We start from the raw sequence: 7,142 nt of genomic DNA, 5'->3' as shown, positions 1-7,142 counted from the left end.
TATTTATATATGTATATATATATATATATATATATATATATATATATATACTTTGATAGTGACCAAGATAAATGTGTGCACAAAGATAATTTCTGTTTTTTAATGAGTGGTGTTTAAAAAGTCAGTATTATTGTTGCTTATATAGGGATTTCAAAAACTAAAGCACATGTTATGCAAATCATGTGGCTTACTGAGGAAAGGAGAGCCAGGCAGATGATAAAATTGTCAAAATTAATGAATGAATATAATAAAATCCTGTAGACTTTGAAGGAGGAAACTACACTGAAACAAAATTTAGTGTAGAATCAGTTTTCACTGATTGATAGAGACAAATAATTGGCAAATAACATTTAATTAAACATGAAATTTTGAAGCAGAAAGACTGAAATTGTATTTTCTTGTAGAATGTACTCCAATAATCTTTGTTTTATTTACAACTTCAAAAATATATGAAATCTAGACTAAGAATATGGAAGGCTCTTACCAGAATATGCTATAAACTGAATAGAAATATGCTAAATATTACTCAGAACTCCATTACAACTTGATAGCGATGCCCTGACAGCCATTGTTGAATAAATAGTAAGTTTACAGGCAGATCTGAGAGCCAAAAGTAGCTACACCACAAAACTGCCCCTAATACAGCTGTGACAAGGCCAGGAAAAGCTGGAAGAGATGTGGGACTTTGCTACAATCCCTCAGCCAAACCATATAACAGCACAGTTCCCAATGATTCAAAGACGTTTCTTCTAATTCACTGCAGAGAAAATGCAGAACAGCTTAACCTCTATAGACAGAGAGGCTTGCCAGGCAAACAGAGAGACAGTCAGTAAACAGGAACGGTAGGAGAGATTAGTCGAGCCCCCCTCCGCCGGGCGCTATCGGACATATGCACTGCCCCGAGAGCCTAATTAAGATGAGTGTAGTTTGCGCAACCAACCCTGACACAACAACAGACCCCTACAGTGATTTCTTCAACAGTATGTATCTCTATCAGTTTTAGTATTCCCTTTGTCTGTCTCACACATGCTATTTTCCCCATGTTTATTCCTCTCTTTTATATCTCACACTGTTATTGGTATTGTATAAATTTGTCAGCTGTAAAATTGCAAAGCAATAACACTGAAAATGCTACAGGACACCAAACAGACTGCCGTTAACAGAGCTATATATACTGGAATCTCATATATCTCCTTACCAAGTTTCCACAGTAATTTTAAAGCAAGATTTTCAAGGTAAAGACCTTTTTTATCTACTTTCACTGCATGGAAAAAGGGCAGTTGAGAAAATTGTAAAAAAAAATTAAACACTTGTGTTTGCTGCAAGGCAGAATATCAAACAGGTTTTAAAGTACATGTAAGTAAATACACTCTCAGGAAAAAAGGTACACAAGCTGTCACTGGGGCAGTACCCCTTCAAAAGGTACTAATATGCGCCATTTAGGGGGTAGAATAGGTACAACAGTGAACCTTTTGAAAATGTACTGCCATAGTGACAGCGTTTGTGACTTTTTTCTGAGTGTAATGGCAGACTTTTCATTTCAACCCTAAAGATTTAGCCTGGGTAAAGAAATGGAATCCTCTAAAACGATTTGAAATGGCATCAAAGTGATGTTGCAGGATAAAGCTAGTAGTGATGTTTCCTTATATGTGTTGTTCTGTTGGGAAAAAAATGACATGTTTACAAGGTGTCAAGCCGTGTTGGACAAGCAAGTCAACACATGTAGCAAGCTAAGCTACCAGCTACTCTAGAGAAGAAAAAAAAATACTAAGCTAAGTTAACTGCTACACTGCAAGCTTCGTGCTCCAAAAAAAAAGGTACAAAAGCTGTCACTGGGGCAGTACTTTTTTAAAAGGCACACATTTGTACCTCATTTACCCTTAAAGGGTGCATATTAGTACATACTTGTACATGTTACAACCTAAATTGTACATATAGTAACTTTTAAAAGGGTACCTACCCATTGACAGTTTTTATATCTTTTTTTAATGAAACCTGAGAGGTTTCTGTTCCTCCATTGAAAGTCCACAAAGGTTGTAAAGGCATTGTTTAAAAAAATTAATCCATATGAATCAAGCAGTTTAATTTAAGTCTTCTGAAAAGACACAGCCCATCGCTTTATATTATAAACAGATTTATTTTAGGCTTTTATTCACACATAAACACACATGCATAGAGTGCATCAAATTTGGTAAAGATGCACTATAATTTGAATGTTACCCAATTTATTTATTTTTTTTAATTTATACATTAAAAAGTATACTGACTTGTGAGATGGTGACGTTGATTCTTGGCCAGAATGAGCAGTAAAGTGGACTAGACATGATCCCGATAGTCAAAACTACAACAATACACTCATATTGTCTGTGACACATACTGTATAAGCTTTCAGGGGTGTACTCAACATTATGACATATTGACATTCTGAGTTTAATGTGCTAGTGTTGCTGAAGAAATGGACAACCAAGTCTATTAGCAGCCTCCCCCTGGCAGTGGGAGGTTTCAGTCATGGCTATTTGTCTTTTGCAGTCTTTAGACCTATGTTATCTTTGAGGTTGCCCTCTGCCTGCCAAGTCTTTCCTTATTGAATATATGACAATGAAGGCAGGCAACAATAGATACTTTTATCTTGCTCTTAGCATGTTTTGAAGCAGAAACATGACCTCATTTACACAAGATGCATTGTGATATTGAGTTTTGTACATTGTAATGCAACCTTTGTCGGCCCAGATGCCTCTGAGCTAAGACCCAAATGCATGTGTACTCTCACACAAAAGGATCTGGCTTGCTATTCATTCAGAGAAAGAAAATAAAAGATGGGCGAGTGTTTGGGTTTTTAGACAACCAAAGGCCAAAATGTCCTTTATTTTATTAATGGTGCTTGCAAAGTCAAGAATCACTATTATTGCTCATAATTATAATTATGCATTCTAACCATCTCCCCAATGTAAAGAATTTAACAACTCATCCTGCACTGTTTGTGCTACATAAATGATGCCTCAGATAGCGTGGCTTGTTGAGGAATTATGCTCCTTTTCCAAGTGATCATGAACATTTTTGTCTGTTGGATAATAAAACAGGTCACCTTTATTTATATAGCGCTTTTAACAATACAGATTGTCTCAAAGCAACTTTACAGCATTAAATAGGAAAATAGTGTGTCAATCAGTGTTAATTTTGACAGGCATTTTTGATTTAGTCTTATGCCGGGTTCAGACTACACAATATTTTTGTTGGTCACGATAGTCACTGTGTCAGATTACACGATTTTGACTCCTAAAATCTTGTCGTGTCGTGGACAAGAAACATGTCAGACTACATGTTGCTTCCCGACCATTCATCGCGTGCCGTCTTTAACGACACACGTGATGTCATCGAGAAGGCAGAACTAGCGACTGACTTCCGAAAACAAGAGTGTAAACATTGCTGAAGCGCTTCCGCTATAGTTCACCAGCATTTTTCTTTCTTTGTTCTGTCGTGGTAGTCCCTCGATGACACATCATACAGGCAGGAGTACTGTTGCCACAGCTCCATGAACCTTTCCTCCATCTCATAATTCCACCTAGCAGCACCATCATCTCTCTTTCGTTTCGCCATGTTTGAAACCTGTGTATTAAAGAGCTTCTGTGCTGCTATTGGTCAATGTCACCAATGTGACAGAACTCGTCGTGGACGACGGAAAAAAATTAAACCTGCTAGACTTTCTGTCGTGATGTCGTGAAGCATCGCAGACGCATCGTGGACGGTTGTCGTCCACTATGACACACTACACGTGCTGAAACGCTGGAATCTTGCGTCCCGACGCCCATTGTCGTTTACAAATCCCCACAACACCCTACGTCAAGCAAATCGTGGCAAAATCGGGCTAAAATCATGTAGTCTGAACCGGGCATTAGTCTTTATCTTGAGATGAAAATGCTTAATAGTCACAATTTAGTCGACGAAAAGTCATTGCATTTTTGTCATCTTTTAGTCATTACTTTTAATCAAGCTGCAGTTACCAACATTTATTTTGGTAGCTATTTTATATGTAGTCTTCAAACAAAAATAGTCATTTATTCTTCTCTCTTTAGACCGAATCAATTAAGCTTATGAAAAACTTGAATCAAGTATAAAAATTATAGTTGTTCATGTTTAATATATTTAATATATATAATTTATAATTTTTGAAAAAGAAGCAGAATAAGACAACAAGACAAATACAAAAGAGATACAAATTATTATTATTATTATTTATTTTTTTCAGATACAGTAGGTTTACTTAAAATATTTATTTAACATCTTTTGTTTGATCAGGGTTGGAACTGAACTCTGCAGGAAGGTAGATCTCCAGGACCAGGGTTGGGCACCCCTGCTCTACACGAAAGACATTTGGACTCAGTGGCGGCTGGTCAATAGGGGGCGCTGGGGCGCCGTCCCCCCTTCAAGTTAGCCTACTGGCATACAGCATGTGGGCCAGACATGGCCCGGGTTTGGCAGAGATGGTACTGGGTTTAAGACGGCACACAAGACATGGGCCAGATGTCAAATGTAGTATTTTGCCCAGATGTCAAATATAGATATGTGAGTAGTAAATATGATGCGGCAAATGTCAACTTGATTGATGGCTTTGACCTTTGTGACCTTTCCCCCTTCCCCACGTAGTGACCGCCCACGTTGTGTTGACCCCGGTGACCTATCCAGATGTGAAAACCGGCATATGTGAAATTCCGACGTCAACCTTTGACCTCCGGGGATGAAAAATGATGTTTGTTCAGCTGTATGTCCGTTTCAGAGGATGGCAGGCTATAAATGAAGACCTGAAGAATGTTTTTGAAGATTTTAATGGTCCGTTCCCTCATCCGGGGGGTTTGCTCTCTCTCTCTCTCTCTCTCTCTCTCTCTCTCTCTCTCTCTCTCTCTCTCTCTCTCTCTCTCTCTCTCTCTCTCTCTCTCTCTCTCTCTCTCTCTCTCTCTCTCTCTCTCTCTCTCTCTCTCTCTCTCTCTCTCTCTCTCTCTCTCTCTCTCTCTCTCTCTCTCTCTCTCTCTCTCTCTCTCTCTCTCTCTCTCTCTCTCTCTCTCTCTCTCTCTCTCTCTCTCTCTCTCTCTCTCTCTCTCTCTCTCTCTCTCTCTCTCTCTCTCTCTCTCTCTCTCTCTCTCTCTCTCTCTCTCTCTCTCTCTCTCTCTCTCTCTCTCTCTGTATGGAAGATGTGAGAAAGATATTGGATTTAAGGTCAATAAAAGAATAAGTAGACAATTTTAAACAGTTTGTGAGAACAGATCACAATATGTGTGACCACACATATAATCTGATGGTTGTATAGAAGAATTTAAATAAAATATGTAACATGACTAGTAATGAAATTGGGGGATAAAACAATAAAAAATATAAATACCCTTACATTATTTTGGTAGCGATGATGACCATTCTCAGAATGAGAGGTTCCCCAAAATTGTGTTTAGTTTAAGCTGGAAAAGCTCTCTCTCTCTCTCTATCTCTCTCTCTCTTTCCACTTCAGTAGCTTTTTTTATATTTTCAGAAACACATTTAGTATAATTTATCATTTAAAAAGCTGTTATGCTCATGGGGACAATCATTTGGAGTATTACTACACTCCATTATGACACTCCATAGACATAATGATTTTTTTCTGTACAAACTGTACACCTACCATCACACAAAAAATTTCTGCATACATACATTTTTAACTAAGTATTGTTTTTAAGCGATCCGAATTATGAGGACTTAAGAAATATCCTCATAAACACATTTACCTTGTTATATCAGTGTAATACTCATGTCATTATACAAATTTGTGTTCTGATAAATCATATAAATAAGCACACACATAAACATTACAAGCTAAAGAGAGTCTTATCTCTATTTTAAAGAATATGGAAATAAATAATTATATATGACGGTATGTTTTCCTACCGTGCTACTAAAGCAAATCATTCATCATGCAATTTAAAAAAGTATCCAACATTTATTTAAGCTTATTGAATTTATAAAACACCTCATTCTCTTCATTTAAATAAATAAAATGTGATTATATATAACATTCTTTATAAAAAATACGCATTTACTACAGTTTCAGTTGACAATAAAAATGCTTTACATTATTTGTTGGAATCAGTTTCCAGAAGAGATCAGATGTGCTAAAACATTAGCTCCATTTAAATCCAGACTCTTTACTGAATGAGCACTGAGCTACGTTCGAACTGGTTGCACTGTATTTTATGTATAACCATTTTCTATTCTTAACTGTTTTAATTCATTATTAAATCAATTTTTAAATCATTTAAAAAGTTTATTCCCCTTTGGGTCATGAAGCACCCTGTCTAACACAACACACATTCTCCAGAATGGGGTAATGATGGTTTCATTCTTTCATGATGAAGACAGACTGAATATTCAGATACCCCACAGAAGTGCCAGGGTCTATTTATCTAAGCATGCCTCGGAATGCAACCGGACACGGACCCCAGAGGATGCAAACCCCGGGATGTGGGAACGGACCATTAAAATCTTAAAAAACATTCCTAAGGTCTTCATTTATAGCCTGCCATCCTCTGAAACGGACATACAGCTGAACAAACATAATTTTTCATCCTCGGAGGTCAAAGGTTGACGTCGGAATTTCACATATACCGGTTTTCACATCTGGATAGGTCACCGGGGTCAACACAACGTGGGTGGTCACTACGTGGGGGAGGGGCCGCGTGGGGGAGGGGGAAAGGTCACAAAGGTCAAAGCCATCAATCAAGTTGACATATGCCGTATCATATAGCTACTAAAGCTGAAGCTGATGCTTCACTTTATAGCACTGATACCAGTCATGAGGGAGTATGTTACCCCTAAACATTGAAAAGATATTAGGATATTATGACAACATTACTCTTAGGACATCGCAAACTAATTTTTTTCATGAATATGACTTAACCTGATGGAGGATGCGCTCAGTCATTCAGGCAGTCTCTCTCTCTCTCTCTCTCTCTCTCTCGCATGCGCGCGCTGTTTAGACATGTTCTGTGCCGTTGATCGTCGTCGTCATCCTCAATAAAAAACATTTATTCATACTAGGGTGTCGGCGGTGAATACAGTGGCGAGAAATCCCCCACAACTAACTGCAAACTGGCATTCAGATCTGCCTCCATTTTGTT

Source organism: Sinocyclocheilus anshuiensis, unplaced genomic scaffold, assembly GCF_001515605.1.
Source record: "Sinocyclocheilus anshuiensis isolate Anshui unplaced genomic scaffold, SAMN03320099.WGS_v1.1 scaffold10, whole genome shotgun sequence".
Taxonomy (NCBI): Eukaryota; Metazoa; Chordata; class Actinopteri; order Cypriniformes; family Cyprinidae; genus Sinocyclocheilus; species Sinocyclocheilus anshuiensis.
Note: the sequence above shows the minus strand (reverse complement) of the source record.